The sequence below is a fragment of the Dermacentor variabilis genome, chromosome 7, assembly GCF_050947875.1.
Source record: "Dermacentor variabilis isolate Ectoservices chromosome 7, ASM5094787v1, whole genome shotgun sequence".
NCBI classification, from domain to species: Eukaryota; Metazoa; Arthropoda; class Arachnida; order Ixodida; family Ixodidae; genus Dermacentor; species Dermacentor variabilis.
This window is the reverse complement of record NC_134574.1, coordinates 67,798,868-67,825,560: the sequence shown is the minus strand read 5'-3', so window position 1 is coordinate 67,825,560 and position 26,693 is coordinate 67,798,868. Positions and strand designations below refer to the sequence as shown.

At 50.5% G+C, this 26,693-nt stretch overlaps 1 protein-coding gene across 2 annotated transcripts in view; it reads left to right on the top strand.

Annotated features, from left to right (window-relative positions):
- LOC142587498 (acyl-CoA:lysophosphatidylglycerol acyltransferase 1-like) overlaps nt 1-26,693 on the top strand; it is a 150,942-nt gene that overhangs the window by 6,479 nt on the left and 117,770 nt on the right. The window lies entirely within an intron of this gene.

The window sequence follows — 26,693 nt, the reverse complement described above, 5'->3', positions numbered from 1 at the left end:
CCACGCAAAAACTCCTACGCATTTAGACCGCGCTTTACCCTCTGTATCGGCCCACATACACGGGAAATTGCCCCTCGAGGCACTTTGCGTGTATTCGCAGGCTTCTTTTACGCTCGGAAAAACACTTTTATGTAGCACGTATTGTGCAACACATAAAGCTTTATCGGGAGTTTTTCATGTCGCTCTACAATGTTCTCATTGGCACTCTTCATCTAATTGTAATATTTGAGAAGTTCACGATTGACTGTAAGAACGCCTCCCCCTACCGCTCTGTAGTGTACGTGGTTTGGTCTTGCTCGTCTCTATTTCTTTCTATTTCCCCCTACCGCTCTCTCTCTCTCTCTTTATCCCCCCTTCACTCTTCCCCCCGTGCAGGGTAGCCAACGGGAACTGCCTCTGGTTAACCTCCCTGCCTTTCTATGCATCCTTCTCTCTCTCTCTCTCGTTATTTAAGACTAATTATTTAATTAGGCGGAATGAAAAAAAGTGTTCAGTATCTCCAAGCGACGGCAAACAACAATACCTTTGTTCTGTCCAGCTGCGTTGCAGCTGCTTATTTTTAGGTCTTTTTGGTGCGCGATACTTGGAGCACCCTGTATATTGTGCGCGCACATGATTTCGCTGACAGGCATTCGAGACTTACTAGTTGCGCTTGCGCAGGAGTGAATTTATACCGCTGGAAACTTTCCGCGTTGAAATTCCCTGTAATGGCGCACGAAGGACTAGGCAGGTTCGTATGTATATTTGTAGTGGTCTCTGCTTCTTAGCAAGACTTAAGCCTCAGACAACAATGCGGCGTCAGGCAAGCCATGTATAGTTGTATCCGCCGCTGCCGTATACGTAAGCCGATCTAGGTAACACTAAGCCTAACGCAGCTTGCCGTATAGTCCGGATGACTTCGATGCACACCTTCTAGGCAGGTAAGCCTATAATCTGAGTCCTTTGTTTAACCGCGGTGACTGATTATCCGGTAAATCTGCCCAGCTCATCCTTGTGTAACCGAACTGCTGCAGGAAGTAAGAGGTGCACGTTTCTTTTCTTCGGTAGACGCCGAGAATATATGTACGCGGGGCTGCTGTAGCTATAATGTCGACTTGTTTGTTACTCGGGACAGACGGGCGCGGGTCGAGTGACCTTGCATTACCTGCACGTGCAGCAAATGACTTTTATCCTCCTACGGCTGCACCGACGGATGCTGCTGCAGAGCCGCCAAGTGCACAGCTAGCGCCGTCAATCTGTTTCGATTGGCGACCGTTTCTTCGTGGCCATTGTGATCGCGCGTGTAACTGTCGTCTGCACTATACGGCGTCTCGCGTCCAGGCTGTGCGTCGTCTGCTCTCCGGCGCATGCGTTGGTGCGCGTCCAGGCTGTAATGCGCCCGCAAGCCCCCTATATACAGGGGCTTAACCAGGCTTCCTTTTTTTCGGAGGGCAGATGGCGGGTCCTGGCAGGTCTCATAAACGCAGTGAAACGCTGTTTAATTTTGGGGGCGGGGGTTCACTTGCCCGCTCTACCACCCGCTGGCTACGCCCTTGCGTTCATGTACTCGCATATTGATGCAATTCTTCGCGTTTTCGGGGTCAGTACTACTCGGAGAGAGAGGGAAACAAATGAAGTACAGGCAGGCTAACGAGCGGAAGTCCGGTTTGGTATGCCCTGGACCTCCGTGGCCCTGGATTGGCGGAAACGTGATTTAAAGAGATGGGAACGTAGAAAGACGAGTAAAGGGACGGAAATTGGCGGGCAGCGTTCGGAGTCTGCACACGTCACTGTAGCACAGCCTATCTCGCAGCCTCGTTGACTGCAGGAAGGGAAGTAGCGCTCTGGCTGCCTTTAGCGCATACGCCCCATGTGATCACTGTACTGTATGGTGCGTTTTGCTCTGAGAGTGTGCGGCAATCTAGCGTCTCTAACGCGCTACAGCATCTGCCTCTCCGTACTCGCAAATTTAACAAACGTGTATAAGGGTGCGAAAGCGATTTTCGTGGGGCAATATATATATATATATATATATATATATATATATATATATATATATATATATATATATATATATGTGTATACATATATTTCTCGCTTACTCGACTCTTCTGGTCAAACCAGCGTCCGAGCTCATCTACGCTGTCTCGTTCCTCAGCGACAAGCTTTCTTTCTGTATCGGTGCACAGTGGGACGCTTCTACAACATGAACCCGTCAACGAGGAAATTCACGATACAACGAAGCTGTAATTATCTTTTTTTATTTATTTGAACCTCAAGGGTCCCTGGCCGGACATTACATGAGGGGTGGGCGCAAGAACGGCGGTTAACAATGAATGTTACATGAAACCATGACGATGACATGGCTTCCTCGATGGCAGTCTTGAAATGGGCTGGATCAGGGATTAGTGCTAAGTCGCTTTTTATTTATTTATTTATTATTATTATTATTATTATTATTATTATTATTATTATTATTATTATTATTATTATTATTTCGCGGTTCTCTTGTGAGTGGTGTGGGTGAGCGATTTTTATAGGAAGTCGCCCGTATAACGAATGCTTTCGGGTGCCCCATGGACTTCGTTATGAAGGCGTTTGACTGTGAACCCATCACGCGACCGTTTTCATCACTGCGCGCTGGTGCAAAATGAAATTACGAGAAAATTCCATTGACGGGTCTGTGTGTGGAAATCGGCCGCTATCGGGCACTCTGGGAGCGGTCGTCGGGAGTACACTCTATATAGGTGACGTAACCCAGAAAGAGTGCAGGAAGAGCTGCCAAGTATAGGAAATAGCAAAAAGAACTGGAAAGGTGTGTGTGTGTGTGGGTGGGTGTAGAGGCGTAGTGGAGGGCTGTCATCTATTTTTTCTTTTCTTTTTTAGCGAGCGCTGATAATGGACCACCATGAGGTAGGCGTAACCGGCGTTGCTCCCAGCTGCTGCTGCCTTACATCAGGCGCGGCCCCATTCCGTCACTTCGCTTCGCGCCGCTGACGCATGACGTCAGCGTATACCGTAGCTCCGTCAAGCCCATTCGAGCCACAACCGGACAGGCGCCGTTGTGTCTTCCTGCGTTTGTGTCGTCTCGTTCGTCTCCCGTATCGGCGCCTTCCTAATTGTTTATTTTACGTTTCTGTCAGTCCATTAGCTGCGTTGGCGTCGCCGTTGCCAGGTGGCTCTGACGTAACGCGTGCCGTTGCGCAGCTATGCGTTCTTTTCGCCGCGTTTTTCACGCTTCGCTGGAGCAGCTTTGTCGAAGGGCGCCCTCTGGGAAGGCCTGCGGGGTCGTACACGTGTATTAAATAGAAAGCGAAAAATAAAAAAGGATTCCCGTGGCAGTTAAGGGGGCAACACTACTCTGCGTATGTGTAAGCGCCGGTCTGGGAAGACGAGGAGACTTCATTTACAGGGCGAACACCCACGATGGACGAAGCTTCGATGACATCTGGCTAGCGTGCGAGAGGGCTCTGGGGCCAAGCGGCGCAAGGTCGTCGGAACAAGTGCCGGTCGTTTCGTGGGCGCTTGCCTAAACTCACCGGCCGCGTTAGGATATGTGGAGCGTGTCACGAAATCGAGAAGCCAAGCGGGTTGTCTTAACGCGGTGTACTCGTCTGTCTTTCCCGATAGGCATTCCATGTGCTGGAAGTAGAGTGTGACTTCGCACAACTCACCGGCGCGTCACTCACGTTCCGCACTCGCGTCCAGTCAAGGTGCACCGTCGGCGACTTTCGCTATCGCGTCCACTCGCACGCACCCTTCGTCACTATAGCTCACGCCCGTGAAATGATTCTGGAGCGAGCCGTGCTCGTGAACGATTCCGCCGTTGTATGGCGCCACGTGTGTATATATAGTGATACCATTCACTGTTGTGCGGCGACGAAGGAAACGGATGCCGAGCGCCCGAGGCACGACGTGTAAAATCTTCACGCTCGTCAACGTGGAAATACTTCGCCGTCGGGTGTGTGCGATGGGATTATGTACCAGGTGCCAATCATACTCTCCTTGGTTCTACGTTCACCCCCTCTACGCCAGGGAGTGGCTTCTCTCCCAATTCCTGAGTGTGGATTGACCAGTCTATTGGTGCAACGGGACTTACCGCTCGCCACCCCTACAACATGGAGTGGGCTTTCTCCGTATTCCTCTGTGTGGGTTGACCAGTCACCATTGTGCTGACAAGGCCCTCTACCAGGGAGCAAGGGAGAATGAGGTTACCCGGATGGCGTATAGGGCATAAGAAAGCCAGCGAGACGCCGCGAACAGATCTTCTCGGCCCTTGCGTGCAGTAGCACGCACGCCGAACGTTTATGCACTCTTTGTCTTGGAGCGCACCGCTCTCCCGTGGCGGTGCATTAAACTTCCGTTATTTCTTTTCGCATCGACTCGTCTTCCTGCCGAAACCTCTCCGGCATTCACTCTGGTTCGATCTCCAAGCAGACGCTGTTGAAGGACGCCCAGACCACGTCCCCGTAACAACTGGTACGAGCTCGTAACAACTGGTGGCAGCCGTAACAGTTGGCTTAGAACGAGAAAGGTCCGAGGATTGTGTGGGATGATGCATCACGGGGACTAACCACGCGTTAATTGCGCCAGTCATTGCGCATAACCTCGTAGGGTTTGAGGAATGGTGAACGGCGCGGAAACAGTGGAGGCAGGCCAAGTCAGGCATGCAAAGCGTAAACGCTGAAGCTAGTGCGCGCGTACGAAGGAGTCGGTTTGGAATGGCGCATTGTTCTGCTGCCGCTAACAGGTACGGACAAACGAGCGAGACGAGGGCGCGCATGGTACACGTACAAGCCTCGACTTTTGTGTTGTAGCGGGTTAGCGGAACAATAACAACAAAAAAGAACAATAAATACAAAAATTTTTCGCAGCGGGATGCCAATCTGGGCGACTCGTGTACATCACAGACAGCCTATCGCTGCACAAGCGAGCTCACGCGCCCCGCGGAAGTACTACGGCGGTTTAGCTGCTGGCTGTTCTTGGTAGTAATTCATCACGGACGTCGTCCGCACGCTCTCAATGACGTCATGCGGCCGCAGCCGTACTTACTCCTGGCTGACCTCCAGCGTGGAGCCGGTGCAAATCACGCGGGAAACGAGAACTTGCGGATTGCTAAGAGAAATAAAATAACCGTTTCGAGAAGGCGTTGTCTACTCGAGTGGCGAAGATAACTTTCATGAGCATTGAGAAGTGCGTTTCGAACACAAAGAACTCAGAAAAAAATCTGAGTTCTTTGTGTTCGAAACGAGCTTCTCAATGCTCATGAAAGTTACCTTCGCCACTCGAGTAGACAACGCCTTCTCGAAACGGAATCCGATGCGTGTTGCGTTGTCGATTAATAATTTGCAGTGAGGCGTATACCCGCCCGGACCACGGCGGGGCACGCTTCGGGAGCAGAGCAACAATGGGGACAATGTTCGCGGTAGCGCACTGGCTATGGCGTCCCGTTGCTGCCCTCTAGTTTTGGGAGGCTTCCATCACGGCCGCGGTGGTTTCGTTTCGATGGAGGCGACAACGCAAAAAGCGCTCGTGTTCTTTAGGTGCACCTTAAGGAACCCCAGATGGTCAACACTAATCCGCAGTTACGGAACAACTTCGGCGTTGCCTCATAATCGTGCAGGTCGTGCTTTGGCACTTGAAACACCTGACTTTAATTTACAATCGCAGTGTGACCCCGCCATCGGGAGTCATCAGGCAGGCAACGACCGCGCACTTAACCCTAGGAACGACGTGTTAGCCGCAAGAAGAGCACTTGTGCCGTGTATACAGGAAACGCGTTATGTAAGTGTGCCTACATGATGCAGGAAGCCGAAAGGCATGTACTTTTCCGCGTGCGATTACGACGCGTCGCAGCCGCGAAGCAGATTCGACGCAAGTTCGCGGCACGTCAGGTTTCAGCAGTCGAAGCTGCAGCTTTGGGATGCGTCGCGCGGATATAGTTTGCACTGACGTCATCGTGGCCGCCATCTTGTGGCGCTACGGCACGTCGAGGAATTGATTCCGTAAACAAGAAGCGCGGCAGCACGACGGGCGAGCGACAAATCCGTCACTGCGATAATCCGGGGCAAACAAGTTCCGTCTGCTTCAAGAAATGCGAAACTATGCACGCGCGATAATGCGATGCACGATATGTCTTCGCGACCGCCTTGCTCGGTTGTACACTCTGGCACGGCTGCTCGTCTCCGTGGCTTCGCGCGAAAGCTGTCCGTTGAACGCCGCCGCGTCCCGCGGGTCTCGTAATTTAAACGGACAATAAACAGAAGGCAAAATATAGCAATTTTAGTTGTACTGGTGGTAAATTGCGTTTCTGTGTACTATGCACCAGCATGTACTATGCGCCAGCTTGCCTCGACGTCATAAGGAGTTTGACGACGTCTGCTCGGGCCAATAATGTGTTTTTTTCTTTTCATCTGTAAACATGGATTACGTTGTATCCTGACAGAGCCAAAGACGGAAAACAGCGAGTTTCGAGGACGTTTACTGAGCCGCGACTGCCCGAGTAAATAGTTTGAGTTCCGTGACGTTACCGTAACTAACCGGCGCTTGGGTTTCGGCCCCCGGAAAATAAAGAAATGAAACATTAGCACCTTCCTTTTCTCTTCTAATAATCGCGCGATTAACGAGGAAAAGAGTTCCGAAAATATGTAAATTGATGGTCCAAAGTGGCGCACCGTTTCCCTCGAGTGACCCCCCCCCCCCCCCCCAAAAGCGCCAAACAGGCGTGTTCATCCGCACACTTCCGAGCAAGGAGAAGGTTTCGACAGGTTGCAGCTGTCGAAGGAGCCATCTTTCCGACTCCTGGTCCGACGGATTTTTCGTTCAGACTGACTGTGTACGTGGTCGTGGCGGACGGTTTGTGCTCAAGGTTCTGCGACAAATGCCAGCTGTCCAGCCGCTGTTATCACCGCCGTTTGGCCGCCGCCGTGGTTCTTAAAAGAAAATGCGCACATGTCATACAAGGCCCATATATGTATATGGGCCTTGTATGATTGCGTAAATGACGTTTCAGACGGTGTTTATGCGTTTGCTTTTTTTGTTATGTTGCTCACACTGCGCACAAACAGCGTGCCACATATCCGATGGCCGAATAACTTCACGCGCCACGCATTGCATTAAGCGTTCTGTGTGCTTTAGGGGTTACCTGTGAGCCGGCGTTATGCTGTACGGGCAGGTTTTATGTCCCGATTCACTCTGACGCTGTTGGCCTTTACAGTTTCTGTCTATACTTGAATGCGTTTTGGGGCAAATTTTCGAGTCTCCTGTTAAAAGACACTTATTTCTTTCGTAGCTTCTACGCAGCGCCGGGTCTCAGCCGTGTAACGTGCCCTGGATTGCCTTGGGCATGTTACACGAGCATGTTTGTCAGCTTTCTGCGTGGTGACACGTCGAATTAAACGGGGTCACGAATACGCCGAACGCATCCTCGCATCCATTTTGCACGCGCGCAAGTCGACTGTATATGTCCGTACGTGTGGTTGTTACAGACAGGCAGCAGTCGCGTTGTGGCCCGCGATACTAAGACCCCCCCTCCCGTGAAGTATGTATAGTGCAACGCGCCCGTCCGTATTGCAGCGGCGACATCTTTTTTTTTCCCCAGCGTCGTTGGCAGCAGCGAGCGAAAAAAAAAGAAAACTGGGACCGAAGTGCTATTCATCTTTCACTACCGGCGGCAGGTGTATCTGTTGACATTGTGCGTCCCAGCCGGGCCCGCGTGGAGCAGCAATCGCTGTCGGTGTGACTCACGCTCGCATCAGACGGGAACAAGTGCAGCCGGCTGCCGCTGCGCTGGGTTCGCGCTGCTCGGATTCGTGGCGACTGTATCGCGCACACACGCACATACATCGCGTGCCCGCTGAAAAACCGCGGGGAAATGCTGCGCGCTCGAGACGGCGGGGCAACAGCTGCTCGCCCAGCGTGGAAACGGCGCGCTCCTTCCGCTGTGCACTTGACAGCTGGCCGCGCCGGGAGTTGTTGTTTCGGAGGAAAGGCTGCGCACGTAAAGGGCACGCTGCCCGCCAACGGCATAATGGAATAATAATGAAAGGAGAACTTGCGTTGCGAGACGTTCGTTTGTCGTTAGGGGTTCCGTGATGCGGATAGTTATCTTTCTATAATGTGCCATTTCTTCGGTTACGTCCGCCGCTCGTACCGTGTTTTGAAGCGTTGTCGGAGCGGCTCGTCGTTGCCTCGTCGAGTTGAACCGACATTTGCTGTCATTAGAGTCGTCGGACGATCTCGCCGCTGCCACCATTTGAAGGAGTTGAAGGTCGTAGAGAGGAACTCGGTGAACAGGATTTATTTACATTGTTTACATCTTAGACAAGACATACATCGACAGTCTAGCGTGACTCCTCCCATATGGAGCCCGCAAGACTAACATACAGCAAACAGCTTACGAGCACACAGCTCACGAGTACATTTCGAGCATGACAACGAGCACTCAGCTCACTACGACGAGCACACAACGAGCACTCCCAGCAGCCGACAATCGCTGCTTATAGGCTCTCTGCTCGACGTCATAGTTCGACGTCATTCAATATGACCCGCCCTTTTGGAAGATGAGGGCTGTCATACACGTGCCGCACACACACACACAGGTGCAAAGGTCCTGAGTCACAGGGGCTTCGTCGAACTCCTTCACTCGCAACGGCGACAAGGCTAGAGGTTGGCGGTGGCATTCCAAGATGAGGTTACCACCGCTGGCGTAACTGGCTGGCAAACTTGCACTGCAGCTAGCCGTTCTTCTCAGCGCCTCCATGGCCCGGAAAATCTCGACTGTCCAGTGCTGGCAACCGCTGGGCAGGAAGAGAATGGCTGGCGAGCAAGACGATGGCTTTGCTCTCTGCAACCCCTGCGCACTTGGAATACCTTCAACCATCTCACAACTGGCACAGAAGAGTCGACCCGGCAACACAATACCGCTCAGCGTTCAAAAGCCCGGAATTAGCTGTTAACCCACCAGGCTTCCTATCACAATTTCAATGCAAGTCACTCAACTGGGAAACCCAAATTTTGCCCCAAAATTTTGTGCCGCCAAAGCGAGCGTTCACGTTCTTCTGAGTTTAACCAGATCTGACCGTCGTGCTGCACAAGAGTAAAGGTTTACGCAGAATCAAACGGAAGGCTCTTAACCACCAATACCGAGGCATAACTTAAGCAGCCTACGTTCGCGAACAGCCTCTTCTAATCATATCGCAGTGGCGTACTTATCTCATGTACTGTTGCCACTGAACCGTCTGGCCAACTCCACAGGTACGCAATCACAAACGCGCTAGCTTTGTGGTCTCCATTCAGAACGCGTACTTGCGTCGTACGTAAGCATTTCATTACCCTTACTCACATCTGTTCCTTTAGTCCCTACAGGACATGTTCCATCAACGAACAACCAAACTTGCGTAACTTACGCAACACAAAGGAACCTTTAAACAAATGTGTCTTCTAATAACTAGCTCTACGCACGCGTACTAGAGAAGTCAAAATACGGCTGCCCTCAACACACACGAGCAACACAGTCATAAACCTTCTGCTTCCTTCCGTCCGCACAGGACACGCGCAGAAGGAACTAAGAGCTCTCCTCAGTGCAAATCAAGCACTTACTGAAAATCTACGCGCTTAACCTTAGAAAATAAAAAAAAAACACATAAAGAAAGAAGGTTAACTAAAACACAAGCGCGTTACGATAGGCCTCTCACCGATAACCTTGACACTCAGGTTACTCACACACACAAAAAGAAAGCCTATCTACTCATTAACTAACAACTCGCGAGACTACAGGTTTACATAAAACGCATCTTTCAAACCTCTGAGCTTCTCAAACAAAACAAAAACAAAGCTCATATTTTTACTTATTGAAAGAAAGTCTCATTTCGCGAAAATCTTCAAATGCTCAAAAATAAAACAAAACAAGATGTTTTCCTTCTACGGAAGCTCTCTTGGCCTCTCTTTCTCAAACGTTTACAACTGACTCATACTATTTGAGCCGTACTCGAGGTGGTCGCGGTTTGAAAGCTATTCTGGCTACCCAGGAACAACAAAAGGGCTGACTCACTATCAGCTCCTCCAAGACGTTACAGTCTCCTGCCCATTTGCGTCCTGGCGCCCCGCTTTCAACACGAACTCGATTGACCGCGTCGCTATTCCCCACCTGGTCTCGTCTTGCCACCTTGCGCTTCTTTGTACTACACGCTGAGCTTCGAAAAGAACGACAGAACGACGAGGAATTTAACTGCCCCGTGCCCTTTGTCCGCGTCCGTGCAGAACATGCTCCTCGGTCTCTCTTTGACCTGTGGCTCCAACGTTTAGGATGCGTCAACATCGTCTGTGACGACCGCACCTTTCTTTTCTCCGCGCCCTGCCTTTTCGCGCCTGTCGCCGTATTTGGCTTCGCTACATTAGCCACCGCATTCCGATCTTTTCGGCGCTTCTTTCTGCGGCGCTTTCTCCTCGAACTCTCTTTCATGCCGTCATCTCGCGCCTCGTGCTGGCCGTTACACATCTCGTCGGCCCGGATCGGTCTCTTACCCGCACAGTCTGAATGATCCCAAACGAAATCATCCCGATCTAGGCTACCTAGACTGGCGGAGAGCTGCACCGATCCCTGAACAATGCAGTTGTTCTCTCGTGAGCTACGGAGCTCGCCATCCCGAGAACTATTCTCAACTGCATCGTCCAGCTGGCACTTCTCTTCCGCACGGAGATTTGACTCGACATGGGTGCTCGCGTCTGTCGGGTCAGCAGTACTCTTTACTTCGCTAGCAACCTCGCTAACATTACAAGCGACGCACACGCGCGGTAACTGTGCCAGTTTGTTCGCAGCTGGCCTAGCTGTCTCTACAGTCCTCTGTTGGCACAGCACCTCGTCGCTCTCACTCTGGCCTTTAACGGCCTCTGCTGCCACTAAGGCATTGTTAGTTGCTAGCACTTCGAGTTCACTTATGAACGTGCTGCTAATCTCGCAGGTGCTGCTACTTCTCTCGGCTTTTGAGCAAAATCTGCTATCACTTTCGCTGCGTCCAGCCTACAGATTTCTCAAGCAGCTGTTGACTTTGCTCGATTAGCTGCTCAAAACTTTGAATCTCATTGTTCAATGCAGCAACGTACTGCCTCGTTACTTCTGTTAGGCCTTCTTCCTGCGAAACCCCTTTCAGTTTCTGCCTAGCTTCTTCCTGTTTTTGCCTAAATTCATCCTGTTCTTGCCTAATTGCTTCCTGGTCCCGTTTTTTGTTTAGAATTCGTTTACTCATTTGTTCTATGAGTTTCGAATCATTGTTACTTTCTAGAATTACGAATTTCTGACTCCGTCAAGTCCTCCTCTAGGTCTACCTCGATCTCCTCACACAACCACAACAGGTCAGCCCTCGTCAAACACATTAGGACCATGGTAGCTACTTTAAGCTTTGGCTCTGCTGTCACACAATACGTGTTGCGATACCCACGCAAATCAAAATACAAGTAAAAGATGCCCAGCGAATCAAATAAGAAAGACAGAGAAATTGAATCCTGGTAAATCTTACAGCCAGAACCAAACACTTACCCACTGAAGCAGCACCATATCACCAGTCCTTCTCCGCCGTACCCAGTCAGTCGCAAGAGGTGATCAATCCCAAGTCTCCTCCAACGTGATCAGGATACCGGTCGGTCACCATGTGCCAACGTCCGTCAGCTGCCGTTGCTTTCTCCGAGTCGTAGGCCGATTTACGAGCCGTAGGCTGATCTAGGAGCCGTAGGCCGATCCCACCGCTGCCAACCAGATATTAGAGTCGGCGGACGATCTCGCCGCTGTCACCATTTGAAGGAGTTGAAGGTCGTAGAGAGGAACTCGGTGAACAGGATTTATTTACATTATTTACATCTTAGACAAGACATACATTGACAGTCTAGCGTGACTCCCATATGGAGCCCGCAAGACTAACATACAGCAACAGCTTACGAGCACCCAGCTCACGAGTACATTTCGAGCATGACAATGAGCACACCCAGCAGCCGATAATCGCTGCTTATAAGCTCTCTGCTCGACCTCATAGTTCGACTTCATTCAAGATGACCCGCCGTTTTGGAGGATGAGGGCTGTCATACACGTGCCGCACACACAAACACAGGTGTAAAGGTCCGGAGCCGACGTCAGAGGGGCTTCGTAGAACTCCTGCACTCGCAACGGCGACGGGGCTAGAGGTTAGCGGCGGCATTCCAAGATGAGGTTACCACCGCTGGCGTAACTGGCTGGCAAACTTGCACTGCAGCTGGCCGTTCTTAAAGGGCCCCTGAAACGGTTCGGACAAATTTTGTAGACTCGTAGGGTTAAGCTTAGGTAGAACATTCGCACCACAATTTAAGTGAAGCGTTACGTATTAATGGAGCTACAAGCGATTAGAAGTTACCCTCCTCCCTAGGCATGCTTTTCCTCCTCAACTCGTTCGCCAAGCGAGCGGGGCTAAGCTCCGCCTTCACTGGTTCAGCGTCACGATGCGACGTCACATCGTCCACTTCCGGTTGTTTTGGAGCCCGCCCGCGCGAGACCTCTCCGCTAGCCGCTTGGCCGTCGACCCCAAGCGAGAGCTATCGAAGCAGCGTGCGTTGCGAGCATTCTGTCGTAGCGCCGAACATGTCTGGTATTCCGTTAACCACACACTAGCGGTAACCACAGGCAAGCTGGTCATTTCGGCAAATGACTGAAGGCATAAAGTCAAGCTGATGAAGGAACTTTAGCGTAGACGTACGTGAGCGGCCTGATCGGTCTACACGGTCCATACACTTGTTGGCGCAGCGCTTAACCAGCCAAACACAGCGCTAATATTGCTCTAACCAAGTGTAAAACATTTTAAACATTTATAAAAACAACGTGTTGATGATTACACTCCTGCGAAAAATACACACCAGCAACAAAGAAGAATACACTTCTTGCTGCTACTGTGTATGGTTGAGCTCTGTGCCACCAGGTGGCTGCACCGTGCAGACCATTCACATTTGCCCTTCTGCTCATCTCGTGGGTCATCCCGTTACGGCACAGTCAAGCGGCCAAACCATGGCCAAACTCTGTCCCCTTGCGCTTGCGTTTGCCCTAATACCGGACTCGCGAAACGCTATTGCGTTAGTAATCTTCCGGTGTAAAGTGACGGCCACAAACGCGCAAATCCTGGCGCCGATCGGATAGCGGCAGTCCGATGCCCAGCAGCCAGTTCGCTCGTACGCTGCCTTGCAGAGGGACACGATGTCGCAGCTTGACACATTGCCACTCGCTACGTTTGCAGTCCACAAGGCAACAAAGTCGAATCATAGTGCTCGCGAAAAGACTGAGACTGATTCTGACCGCGGAGCTCTCGACAAAATGGAGTACGTTGTAACACAAGCAGACGACACTTGCTGTGTGCCGGAAGTGCTCAAGTGTACTGAAAAATTATTCTTGTGCATTCTCTTTATGTTACTTTCTTTTCATAAAAACAAATTAGCTAACATTCCAACTATTATGAAGATCATTTGTTTACCATAAAGTTGGAAAAATTATCGATCACGCGCCCTTGTCAGCCAATCGGATAGCTCGCCCCACTGACGTCATATGGGTGATTTCGGTCATATGGGTAGGGGCGGCTTAAAATTCCGCCGAGCACTGTGCTGCGATCGGCAGCGATGTGCATTTTTAAAACCTTATAATAAATTACACGCTTTACGTGGGGCACTTAGATGTGTCAATTAATGATCAGAAGGACCTACTCTAACGACTCAGTACGTTTGTAGAAAATCGTCAAAAGCGTTTCAGGGTCCCTTTAACACTGTACATAAAGAGCTGAGGAGCAACCCTGCGTGTTTTACTGCGCGCGGAATTCTGAGCTCTTGTAACAAAGGGCGTGTCGACGGTAGCCTGCAAAAGGAGTGCCTTCATCGAGGCACATATACAGTCGAGGCTTCACATATTCACAAGAACACAAAGGAGGGGGTGGGCGCGGTCATGGAGGGGAGATGGGGGCGCGCCGCGGCATACCCCCATCCCTCCTCTCTGCCACCACCGCCGCCCAAGTGGCCCCTTGACGAGATTGTTTAGGCTAAAAGAAACTCGCGCGTGTTTTGCTGTGTTCTCTGTCCTAGTCAGTGTCTCGTTTATGTCTACTCATTAGGCTTCGTTCGATTCCGTAAGCATCATATTGAGTGACCATCGATTTCAGGGCACGTTATATGCTATAAACTGCTGCGCGAGTCACCTCTCTATGCGCGCGCACATCTTACGAAGTGTAACACCCGCTAAAAAACTTGGCGTGCGTTCCAAACACCGCCGACGTATTCATCGTCATCGTGACCCTCCCCTGCAGTACGAACGCCTCTCCCAGCGACGCTTAGTTAGCCTTGTCTTTCGTCATCCGAGTGCATGCGTGCTGTGCCTGTGAATTTCCTATATAGTCTCCGTCGCACCATCTAGTCCTCCTCCGTCCTTGACGGCGCGTGTCGTTTCCCTTGGCACGCTTTCCGTTACTGTAATTTAAATATCTGCTCGGCACGTTGCAAAACCCGCCCGACTCCGTTTCTCCCTCGTAATCTCGACAATCATATCGTCTGTTTCGTCTGCTATCGCTACTCCGTGTGCGGCGCTACCGCCGCCGTAATCTTGCGACAGTGCGTTCCGTCAACGCGTGCCTGCATCACTTTTCCCTTTGACGACCGAGTGTATTGGGCTTACTTGCTGGTCGTCGATTGATTACGCTAACTATGGGGAAAGGACTAAATAAAACCGTATGAACGCGAAAGGTGTGATAGCTTTGCAACTGACACCTTTCGATGAAAACTTCAATCTCTCCCGCTGCGATGAAGAACAGAAGGCATGGAGAGAAGAGGCAGGAAGGACACTCTGAAAGAGGTGACGCGAGAACGAAAAAAAAAAAAAAACGCGGCACGAAACGTGAAAAGAGCGACAGGTATGTGCCGTGGAAAAAGAAAAGAAGAAAAAGTACATTCCTGTTTTTAGCTTTTCTTTCTTTAAAAAGATCGGTCGCACAAGGCGGGAACGTTCCCCGCCCGGTATATCTGATCTGATGCGACGTTGCTGTATACATATACCGCTTCCAGCGCAACTGGTGTACGCTTTCATAGCCTGCCATATCGCCGAATTCGATCTCCTGCTTGCCAGCTTTCATTGGCTACCAGAGGGCTGGCTGCGGCGCCACTGAACGGCTTAAAGCGCCAAGGCGTCGGAATTCGACACCACGTCGGAATCTGGAATCGACGCAGGATGGTGCACGCCTGGTCTGCGATGAATGAGGGAGCGCGAGAGACTGACGCATTCCAGTTACGGCGCGAGGACTATTTGGTGAAGTGGGGAATGGGAAAGGAGGTAAGGCTAAGCGTGGCTCACTATGTAAGCTCCGTATGAGAAGTGGTACTAGCAATTGATTCTTTATTTTTTTACATAGCACGAGGAAACTAAACGTCAGTAAAGAAATTACTGCTGACCGCACTGTGGCTAGCAACGTCTGCTGACACCTGAACAGTAGTCAGCAGGGTAAAAGGGAGGGAGGGGGAGACGTGGAGGGGGTGTTGATAGGGACACGGAGAGAGTTCAGGAAGAAGGAAACTTATTTACCTATACGGTGCATGCAAAGCTCCACAGGGCATGGCGCTGGCTCACACTCCCAGGTTGTTCAGTTCTAGTAAATAAACATAAATACCCCCAGAAGGTGGATAAGAAAACGGCTCCGCGGTAGCCTAATTGTTAAGAGCATCGTACGCGTAATGCGAAGGCATACCTAGGTTCGTGCCTCACCTGCGGCAAGTTCTTTTTTCATCCACTTTCACTTTCATCTACAATTTATTCAATTCAGTTAATTAGTTCATGCAATTTCCTCTATGCTGTCCTTGGTGTCTTTGTTTGTTGGCTTCTTATGATATGGCTAATAACAATCGGTCCTTGGTTTCCTTTCCTCTCGTTCACAGTGAGCTAAGTGTCTCTCCTACATAACGTTAGCCCGTGACCGGACCCTGCAGTTTCAGAAGGACGTTAACGTCTTAGGCCGGTACTGGTCCCGGAATGGCTTCATTTCCTCGCGTTACCGCACGTGGTAATGAATACTCGGTAGTTACGTCGCTCGCGTATGCATAGAATTTCACTTGCTAATGACATTGTGGTTTGGGCACGTTTTGTTGCCTTCGCTACATGCAATAAGGCGATTATGCCTGTTATGGCGTCTCGTAGTCTGGGCTCGGTTAAAACGATATTACATATAATGCGCATTCCGTCCCCATCCCAATGGGCCCCTGCTGCTGGGAGTGAAACCCGTGACCTCGTGATGAACATAAAAGAACTTGTTCCCCTCGGGATAGCTCGTGACGAAAAACACGTCTTCCTGTACACTTCCGGGTTCGTCCTTCTCCGCTATTGCTGTAAAATGTCCGGGTTAAATGCACGCGTAAACGTAAGCAGTTTCACAACTGTTTTTTTTTTTTCGCGTCAGAACAGAGAACTTTTTTCATCAAGGCGCAGCTGATATACACAAAAATCTCGCCTCCCTTTGCAGTTGTTGCGTTATCCCCTTCTGCCCGCGACTGGGCTTGTGCAGGTGGTAATCTTTGAGGCCGAGTCGCGTCGAATATCTAATACTCCTGGAACAGTTCTCGACTAGCGAGCAGCCATTTTCTCGAGTGATTTAGATCTCTGCTCACATGCTGGTATTCGTATTGTTAGGCATCTCGAGTTTCTTTGTTTTACGTGCCAACACTGCGATATGTTTATAAGGCAGGCCCGTAGTAGGGTACTGCGGATTAATTACGACCGCGTGGGGGTTCTTCAACGTGCACCCGATGCACGGTATACCGTTCGTTCTTGCGTCTCGCCCCGCCGTATGATGCGGTTGCCGGAGCCGGGATTCCATCTCGCAACCTCGGGCTTAGGAGCGTAACGCCGAAGCCATGCACTGCGCCACTTGGACCTGTATAGACGACAATAAAGTTCATTTATTCTACCTCCTCGGAGAGGGAGAACGATCGCTGCATTGCCGGGTAAGTCTGGCCCCCTGGCGACGTATCCTGCTCCATTACGTAAGTCCTCGAGTATTTTTTTTATTGCCATAGCAATTGTATGGACACTCCAAATGCGTTTCTTCCGTCGCCGTGAGGTTGCGTACTGCTGAAAGCGTACGAGGGTGAGCCGGCGAACGCGGTTCAATCTCGCGTGCGTGAGTGAGGAGCGTGGTACCGGATGCGTGTCCTCAGCTGTCGCGCGCGATGCAGGGCGGTGAGGCGACGGAGGAGGGGCGTTCTTCACGGGCGGCTGCTACGGCGCTCCGTGCAGAGTGGAGACAACCGCGGCGTCTACGAGGGCGTTCGCCACGCGAATCGCGGATGCCGTAGTGGACGCCTTTGGCGGACGCCGTACGGACCCGTTACCGGCGCTTGCTTATCTTGAAAGCGATCTGCGATGTGGCCAAAGTGCGCGCCCGCGCGGGCCTCATCTTCAAAGGGATCTGCGATGTTTGTGGAGTGTGCGTAGTGCCGGTAGCCTCGCATGCGCTGTGCTTTCAACATTTCGTACGCGTTGAATAATAATAATAATAATATATGGGGTTTTACGTGCCAAAACCACTTTCTGATTGAGGCACGCCGTAGTGGAGGACTCCGGAAATTTAGACCACCTGGGCTTCTTTAACGTGCACCTAAATCTAAGTACACGGGTGTTTTCGCATTTCGCCCCCATCGAAATGCGGCCGCCGTGGCCGGGATTCGATCCCGCGACCTCGTGCTCAGCAGCCTAACACCATAGCCACTGAGCACGTACGCGTTGAAGCGACAGATGCATGGAGGTCAATTGGCTCGCAGCTGTTGCCGCGATTCCAAACTCCATCGTTTTCACCGTTACCGCTGTCATCGAGCGATGTGTGTTAATGTTTACCTGTGCGCGCGCGATACCGTACTGGTCAATTTAGTTAAAAGACGTTGACGAGGTAGTTGGTTTGAATCCATGATAGAATGTGTAAGCGCCACTGAACATGGGCGTAGAAAGAAGCAGACACAAAAACAGCGCTGTATTAGTGTGTCTTTTTTCTACGTCCTCGTTGAGTCACGCTTACGCATTCTCTCATTGTTAATTTACTTAGTAAGCGAATGTTTACAAGTTTACAGAACCGATAATCCTACTATCCTTACTTGGTACAGCTATCTACTAATTTGCTATCGCAATCGGTACTTTACCTATCGGGCGGAATTGCGATTTTTTTTTAATTATTTTTTTGCGTAAGCCCGCGTGCGGGGACAAAATTCATCGGGCCTTTCTTTTTTACTACAATTTCGTTTCACTGTGCGCATTTCACGTTTGAAATATCGGAAAACTATTCGAAAAGAAATATTCCGGTTTGTGAATCGTTATTGGCCGTTTGACGGCCGTACCGAATGGGACACTATATTCGATTCGTTACTCCAAGGTTGTCGCACGCCCATGCCTGTGACATTGAGAGGCCACCCCCGAATGCTGCTGCGAGGTGCATATATAGTATAGGCGGCTGTGTGTGTTCAGCATAAGTAGCTCGGCATCGCGGAATTGCGTTACGCGGTCGTCTACTACACAGTGTGCGCGACACGGCGTTGACCCTTGCCGTTGACACGCTCCACCGCGCAAGGTCACACATATGCGTTCGTGTTGTGTGACCCCCCCCCCCCCCCTCCCTGCATCCCGAACACCGCGCTAGGGGCGGCGTCGTATTTCACGCGCCACTGCAACGCGTCCGGATAAGCGCTTCCGCGTGAGGCTGGTACGCGACATCCAATCTGGTGTTTTTCACGCCGTACCCTTTGTCCCGGGCAATAACAATGGCATATTCAATAATAGTAACAAGGATGAAGAGTACAAAGAAGTGCTCCTTGGTATTTTCGTGCCGTTTCTTTCTTCTTCTTTTTTCTTTCTGAGCTGGTTGCACGGATTGATTTGATTTCGCCGTTTCTGAGGGGCTTGCGCATTCGTGTCTTTGAAATTCGATTTGGTAAAGTAAACGAGATACTGCATTTCGTTTTACCTAGTTACAGATTCACATTTCGCAAAGTCACCGGAACGCGCATAGCGATTCGCGATATAAAATTTCTTGAGCGCCGGGGTTGCTTAGTGGCTTCGGCGTTGCGCGCTCCAAGAACGAGGTTGCGGGATCGAATCCCGGCAGCGGCGAGCCCACTTCGACGGGGCCGAAATGCCAAAGAAAGCGCCCGTGTGCGCGGTGCATTGGGTGCGCGGTCAAGAAGGTGGCCGAAATGGATCCCGAGTCCGCGCTACGGGCGGGTCTCACAGTCAGGTCGTGCGTTTTTGACGCGCCCAGTAGAAGAATTTCCCTTTAACTAATTTCTCGATTCTGTTTTATTTTGACGCGAAATGTCTGAATTTCGATCAGGCCGGAGTGGTCGCTTGCTAAAACCGCACGTACCGTTACACGTGTGTAACGGAACCGTGCAGCAGTAACATCGCCTTCGTGTCTCTGGTGTTTGCACGCGCTTTGCTTTTGGATATCGCTGCGCAGAGCAGAGATTCCATCGCCCCATCGTGCATGCGCCGCTTGCAGTAGAGGGCGCTGCTGTCGCGTCATGCGTGACGTAATCGGAGCTAACGTGTAGCCTCTCGCTCGGCGGTCCAGAGATGCGTGGCTCTGCGGTTCGTTTGACGATGCGGGCGGCGCAGTGGTCGCATTTGAGAGAGTTCGCTCTGCCGTATCGTAGGTTGTTAAGAACGGCCAGCTGCAGTGCAAGCAAGGTCGATTCAAACAGGTCGCGAAGCTTCGGACGAAAAGCGGTTCAGTACAGATTGTCACCGACATTAGCATGGGGGGTTATGGGAGCAGCGATTGAAGCGCGACTAGGTTTGGAGGGAACAAACACTGGGAAAGAAAAACGCGTTTTTAAATTCAAGCGAGGCACAGTTAGATTCATTCAACGAAAATAAAATTCCTAGTCTATTTTATACATTCGTGACGAGTTAAGAAAATACACGTTTATTTAATTTTATTATTATTAATAAATGCATTTCTTTTCAGCGCCCATCGCTGCAGGAGGCGTTGACGCCACTATCACTCGCAATACAATGCACGACTTGAAATGGGCAGAAAAGCGCACTCGTAAACTTCACCTGTTGAAATACGCCCCCCTCACAGTTTGTGCTTTCTTGCTTGTCGAAGTTTGAAGTTAGTGACGCGGGTAGCTTCATCGCTTCTTAATCTGTTCAGTCAAAAGTAGTGAGTTACGACCGCCAGATAATTGTGTAGTTGTTTTCGTGCGACTGCGCTGCCCGACGGGCTTGGCATCCAGCAATAGGATCAGCACTCTACACCTAAAGCTTTCGTCGGCCTCCAAAGAAGGTATGTTCTGTGCAGGGATGCGATTTCGACAACCGTACGGCTGGCCTTTTCCTGCATGGCTTTCCACGCTGAAAACTCGAAACGCCCATCAAGTCGAATGGCGGGGCATTTGAATATATAGCTCCAAAGGAAGAACAACAAAACAAATTTCGCGCCTTCGAAAACAAAATGACGTCACTTCTGCTTTTAACGGACATGGCGTCACATTATTTTTTCTTCCGCCGGAAGTGTTCCCACCACATACAGATGGCGCTAAGCCCCATGGACCGCCGATGGACCGCCATGTTTTGAACGTATGGGCTCCTATGGAAGCTTCGCTACCAGGTATATTTACCTTGGTGCAAGTTTGCCGCCCGGTTACAACTGTGGCGGCAACATTCCGGCGCTGTTAAGAACGGCCAGCTGCAGTGCAAGTTTGCCATACGGTTTCAACTATGGCTGCAACATTCCGGGAGCGTCGCCGCCAACTTCTAGCCACAGCGTGACTAAATCGACTTTGTGTCGGGGAACAATATGGGCATCCCCCACTCTCCGTCGCTTCAGCTAGGATGCGTTCGATGAAGCAGGCTTTGTGCTGAAACCGCCACCACCCTCTAGCCTCATCGCCGTTGTGACGGAATGAGTTCGGCGGGCCAACTATTGTTCCCAAACTCCCCAACGCGCTACCCGGAACGGCTCCGAGTTCTACGGGGCCCCTCTGACGTCGGCTCCGGACATTGTGTGTGTAGACGGTCCTGCGGGGAGGCGGCTAGTTTGCGATGACGAAACGAACGTTTTCATCACCTTGTATCGGGAGAGGACCGAGTGTTTAAAAAACCGCTGTTGTGCGGCTGCTCAGGTCACTCTCTCTCATGCAGTCATGTTAGACTGATGTACTTTCCCAAACAGCCATGTTAGACTGATATAAATACTGTAAATAAACCCATATTCCTCGTTCTCGATGAGAAGCAGTCCTTCCCTTCATCAACGTGCTCAGCGTGGATAAGTTGGACGACGGCATGGGCCAGCTACCTTCTAATTCATGCCCGACTCCAATCTTGACAACGGATCACGAGCGATGGGATTGAGCCCCCAATCCTGACAAGGTGCAATCCATCAAGCTCGAACCTGCGCTTGTCGCGAGCTGTAAGGCTCACCAGTCTGCAAGCTTTTTCCCAATTAGTTTTCGCGCTTCTTCGCGGTTATGGCGCCCCCGCGTTCGACACGTGTGTGGTCCACAAATGGCGCGGCTAGACTCCGACAGTGAGAGGCGAGGGGATGCTTAATCGGCGCCCACCATGTTTGACCATGTCCGGCCCCCTATATGAACAGGGAACGAGCACGATTGAAAAAAAAAAAAAACAACAAGATGAGAGGAGAGAGAGAGAAAAGAACCGTTCAACCACCGCTGGCTGTGTCACGATAAGCATATGTAAGCTTTGTAATGCGTGAATAAATGTTAGTGCGTTTGTTAACGTATTTGAATGCACCCTCAGCAGCACGCGCAAAACCATCCGCGTACCCCGCATGCGTTGGACATTCTACCCGGCAATTTTTTTTTCTCTCTCTTCCGTTCTTTTTGTTGCCTTAGCTATTCAGTTTTATTTCTCCGTTTATTTCTTCTTCAGTCTTCGCGAGGTTGAATCCCGGCCACGGCGGCCGCATATCGATGTGGGCGAAATGCGGAAACACCCGTGTACTTAGATTTAGGTACACGTTAAAGAACCCCAGGTGGTCTAAATTTCCGGAGTCCCCCACTACGGCGTGCCTCATAATCAGAAAGCGGTTTTGGCACGTAAAACCCCATAATTTCTTTCTTCTTCAGTCGAAAATGCTAGTGTGGGTGTTCTCAATTTTGCGCGTCTGCCCATTTGTTTGCAAGTCTCTTACACATGCATAAGATACTTGCAAACAAATGGGCAGACTGCAATTAAATATTATAGAATCTTTTCAAGATGTACGCGAGCGCGCTGGTCCCGGGCCAACCGCCGCAGTGAGTTCATGCGTGTCACAATTGCACATGAAGTCTTCGTCATCGCCACCCCTCAATACCGCCCCGAAAAAGTAAGTACGGCAGAAAGTTCTCGTGGGGCTTTACGTGTCACGCCGTACACTCTTAAGCAAAGTTACACCCTTTGGCCACACAACGATAATCGCCATGTGTCTTGTCCGCATTTCCTTTCTTTAGCGCGGCGAGCCCGGTACTTTCCAGTAACGAACGGCATGTATGTTATCAGCATGACATAGCATTTCCGACAGGAAAGTAGCGGGCGCGGCGTTTTCAAGAAAGGAAATGCAGCAGCCAAGACAGATGGCGATTATCGTTGCGTGGATAATACACACTCCGAAGTGTGTAAACTTTTATTACACTCTTAAAACGGTTGCACCCTTTGGGGTGTATATTTGTCCCACAATGATAATTGTCATCTGCCTTGCCTGCGTTTCCTTTCTTGAAAACTCGGCGCTCGCTACTTTCCTGTCAAGAATGCTGCGTCACACTGATAACGCACATGCCGTTCGTGACTGGGAAGTACCGGGCTCGTAGCGTTAAAGAAAGGAAACGTGGGCAAGGCAGATGACGATTATGGTTGTGGGACTAGGTAAGCCTCAAAGGGTGTAAATTTTTCTAAGAGTGTAGAGTGGCAGTGCGCGGTAGACGGGCGTATTTTTTTTTGTACTTCGCCCCCGTCGAAGTGCGGCCGCCGCGGCCGGCATTTGATATACGCACAGACAAAGAAAGAATGCGGCACGAAACAATACAGTATAGCAATGCCTGCTGTTCCTTCTATCATTCCTCCGTAAGGGGCGGGCGTTGCAAAACTTTTTTTTTTTTCTCGCTGTGTGCACGTCCGCCCTTCTGACGCAGGAAGCAAGCGAGCCGGGCGAAGAAGAACGCGCGAAACACAATGGGGGAGGAACAGTGCACATGTACACCTGGGTTTAACTAGATCGCCCGAACATCCGCCGTCTTGTGCAGGGGTTTCTGTGCGCAGGTTGCTTTGCGGTGCCAACTGCATTGAAAAGCTTTGTCACCGCGCCGGTCGATCTGTCTGGTGTATTTGATCAACGAACGCGACCGCGCATTTATTAATGCGCTACTGTGACTTCAAATTTCTGACCTGTCACTATTTCGCGTTAAACGAAGCTGCGCGCTCTCGAAACCCTACAGAATATACTAGCAAACGCCGGAGCGCCCTGTGAATAATTATACGTCTTTTCTGCGAACGAGGGACCACGTTCGCGGAGCTTCTCGTTCGGCCACTGGCCGGCCGCCTTCCCTCATAAAATTTTGACCAGCGTGAGAATTTTCTCTTACGAACATTTCTAGCGTAGGAGCTCTTTTTTTTGTGTGTGTGTGAATGCGGTGCCAGTTTCCGTACCGACGAGAGTGGTGCGTCGTGATGTCATCATAAACACGTGGCCTCATCATAGACTGGCTTTCTGCGACTGCTGCAGCTGCCCCAGAAGAGCGCATCCGAAAGTGCGTGCAGCAGTCTTAAGTGCTTTATTATTATTATTATTATTATTATTATTATTATTATTATTATTATTATTATTATTATTATTATTATTATTATTATGAACATCGTCATCCCACCTACCCTTAATGTTTTGCTGCTGGAAGCAGTTTGCTCCCGCGTCATGACGTCACGATGATGTCGCCGGAGCGCCATGGACGCCGTTTTGAGACCAATAGTTTCTCAACCTGAAAATTGGCCGAGCGTCCTCTTTCTTTCCTTCTTCTTCACGTGCAGGAAGCGCGTGGAAGATTTTCTACAACCTCGAAAAGAAAGAAAGATAAAAAAGCACGTTCTGGTGTACCCTAACCTAAACCGGCGCTCTTAACGCGCTGTGTGTGTGCGCGACCGGAATGACTTGAAGAACCACGGCACGCGTCGGCGGTCCCACGTCGTCACACACATTGCCGCAGGCACGCTGTCGGGCTTGGCACGCTGCCCCAGTCGCGAGCACCAGGTGTGTTTTGCGAGGGTTGCCGGAAACTCGACTCACCTTGGCCGCTTTCGTCTTTTTCTTTTTTACTCCATTTGTATTTATGAAAACGCTTGGGCGCGGAAAAGCGAAGCCCGCTCTCTCTCTCTCTCTCTCTCTCTCTCTCTCTCACACACACACACACACACACACACACACACACACACACACACACACACACACACACACACACACACACACACCAGAAAACTGGGACGCGAAAGAGCTAATCAATAATTCTTCCAGACGCTCTTTTCCGAGTAGAGCAGTCTTTCACGCGTAAAAAACCCGAACCACGCGCGCGCGCCGAGATTGTGTGGCTGCAGCCGAAACCTGTCAGTCGGTGGGGCTAGTAGCGTTTCCTTTTTTTTTTTTTTTCATTTTGTTTGTCATTCGTACACCGCGGCTTTCTTAGGCCAGGTCACGCGAAGGAAGAGTATAAACCTAAGCTGTATTAGCCAGGGTATCGGTAAAGGCATTAGTAAAGCTGCATTAGCTTCCGCATGTGCCAATTCAGCTATGTATAGCTACACTACCACTGTCAGGGCAGCTTAGTAAGCCAGACGAACACCTTAAAAACAAGCAGGGTTCGCACGGTTCGTTGAAAACCTTGAAAAGCCTTGAATTTGAAAATGTGATTTTCAAGGCCTTGAAAACCTTGAAATATTTAGTGGTGCCTGAAAAAACCCTTGAATTCCGTGATGATAGTCATTGGCGCCGTTCAGCGATTGCCCGTTGATCAGCTGGCCACATTGAAAGCGAGGGTTGCCTCCCGATCCAAGCCAAGAAAATCCAGTCCGGTTCGGGCGTTCGTCCTCCATGATGTCGTATTGTCGGGTTGTTTTTTTCGTTCGCTGCGGTCGCGCACTTTTTATAGTTGCCGTCCTCGCACCGCTTGTTAATCGCCTCCCGTTGGCTTATTCAGAGCACGTGTATTGCGGCACGCGCTGGACGTGGACGCAATCGTGTGTGCGCGCAATGCCCGGGAAGTGCAGTTTCCAGCGATCGTGGCTTAGCCATGACGAGTACCGAGACTGGATTGCGTCGGACACCGTGAGTTCGCATCGCGCTAGATGCAGACCGTGCGTAAAAGTGTTTGACATCTCGTCGATGGGAGAGTCTGCACTGAAGAGCCACAAGAGGAGTTCGAAACGCAGCGCGAGCACGAAGAACGCAGCAGGTCGCTCCATGTTGAACTACGTGACATCGCGCTAGTGTGGCGAATCCGTTTGTGTGGTCGAAACGCAGTCCTCGAATTTGAATGCCGCAAGCTGGAGCCGCAGAAGAAGGAGCAACTTGGCGAAGCAAAGGAGTCAGAGAGGCGCCTCGTTGAGGAAGAAATTGATACCTCAAAGCGGAAGAAAGCAAGACTTCAAGCAACCGTTGCTGATCTGACAGCTTCAGCAGACAACTTGGCTGAGAAAGCAAAGAGACAGGCGACGTCGTGCACATTCTGAAGTCAAATTGCCTTAGGAAAACGGCAAAATGCAAGACGGAAGAACTTCTAAACATCAAGCAAGAATTAATCACAAAGCTTCAGGAGCTTTCATGAACGCTTGTTACGACTTGTCTTAGTTCTAGTCTAGTCTGTAAGTGCGTCTTTTTCTTTGTGTTCAGTAAATTTGTTGCAGCGTGTTTTTAAAAAGTTGTTTTACTATAAAGGGTACTAAATTGAGTATTGAAATAAGTCCTTGAAAAAAACCTTTGCGGGCCTTGAAAGTCCTTAAAAACCCTTGAATTTGTGCCTTCAAAGCCTGTACGAACCCTGAACAAGTGACGACGACTCAACATTATTCCCCGCACTAGCTGGTTTGTTGTCAAGGCATGGCTTGCTGTCCTATACTCGGCCGAAGTTGGTTGTTCACAGGTGAGCGTTGTTGTAGCCCAAGGGAATCAGAGACACGATGTATAGTAAATCTTGAGCTACGTTTATGTGCTAAAACAGCCCGAAGACGAGGGGATACATCGATATCTGTGACGTCGCGCCGACGCGCGTGCGCTGCGGCTTTGTCGCGGAATAAAAATATAAGAGAAAGAGGCAGTTTGCGCTTCACGTTCCCTTCTGTAACCAGTCTTTTCTCTTTAAATGAACGAAAAGTGGATGATCATCATCAAACAATTTTTGCCAGTGTAAAGCAATTTAGTTTTGCTTATTAGTGTTTTTTTAGAGAGGCCCTGGCCTTGTTTTGTCGGCAGTTTTAATTGTGCACCTCAAGTAGTAGTGTTTGAATGCGCGTGAACCATAGGTGGCAGGAAATTGATCGTGAGCCATCCCTGGACTCACGATGGGTGACTCATCATCCACTGTGCAGTTTTGCAATGTTAACACCCCCACCTACTTGCCCCTCCCCGGCCCCGCCCCTTCCCCCCCCCCCCCCCACGCACACAAAGATAAGAAAGACGGGGCTTGCTAACGCAAGAACTTTTCAAAGAGAT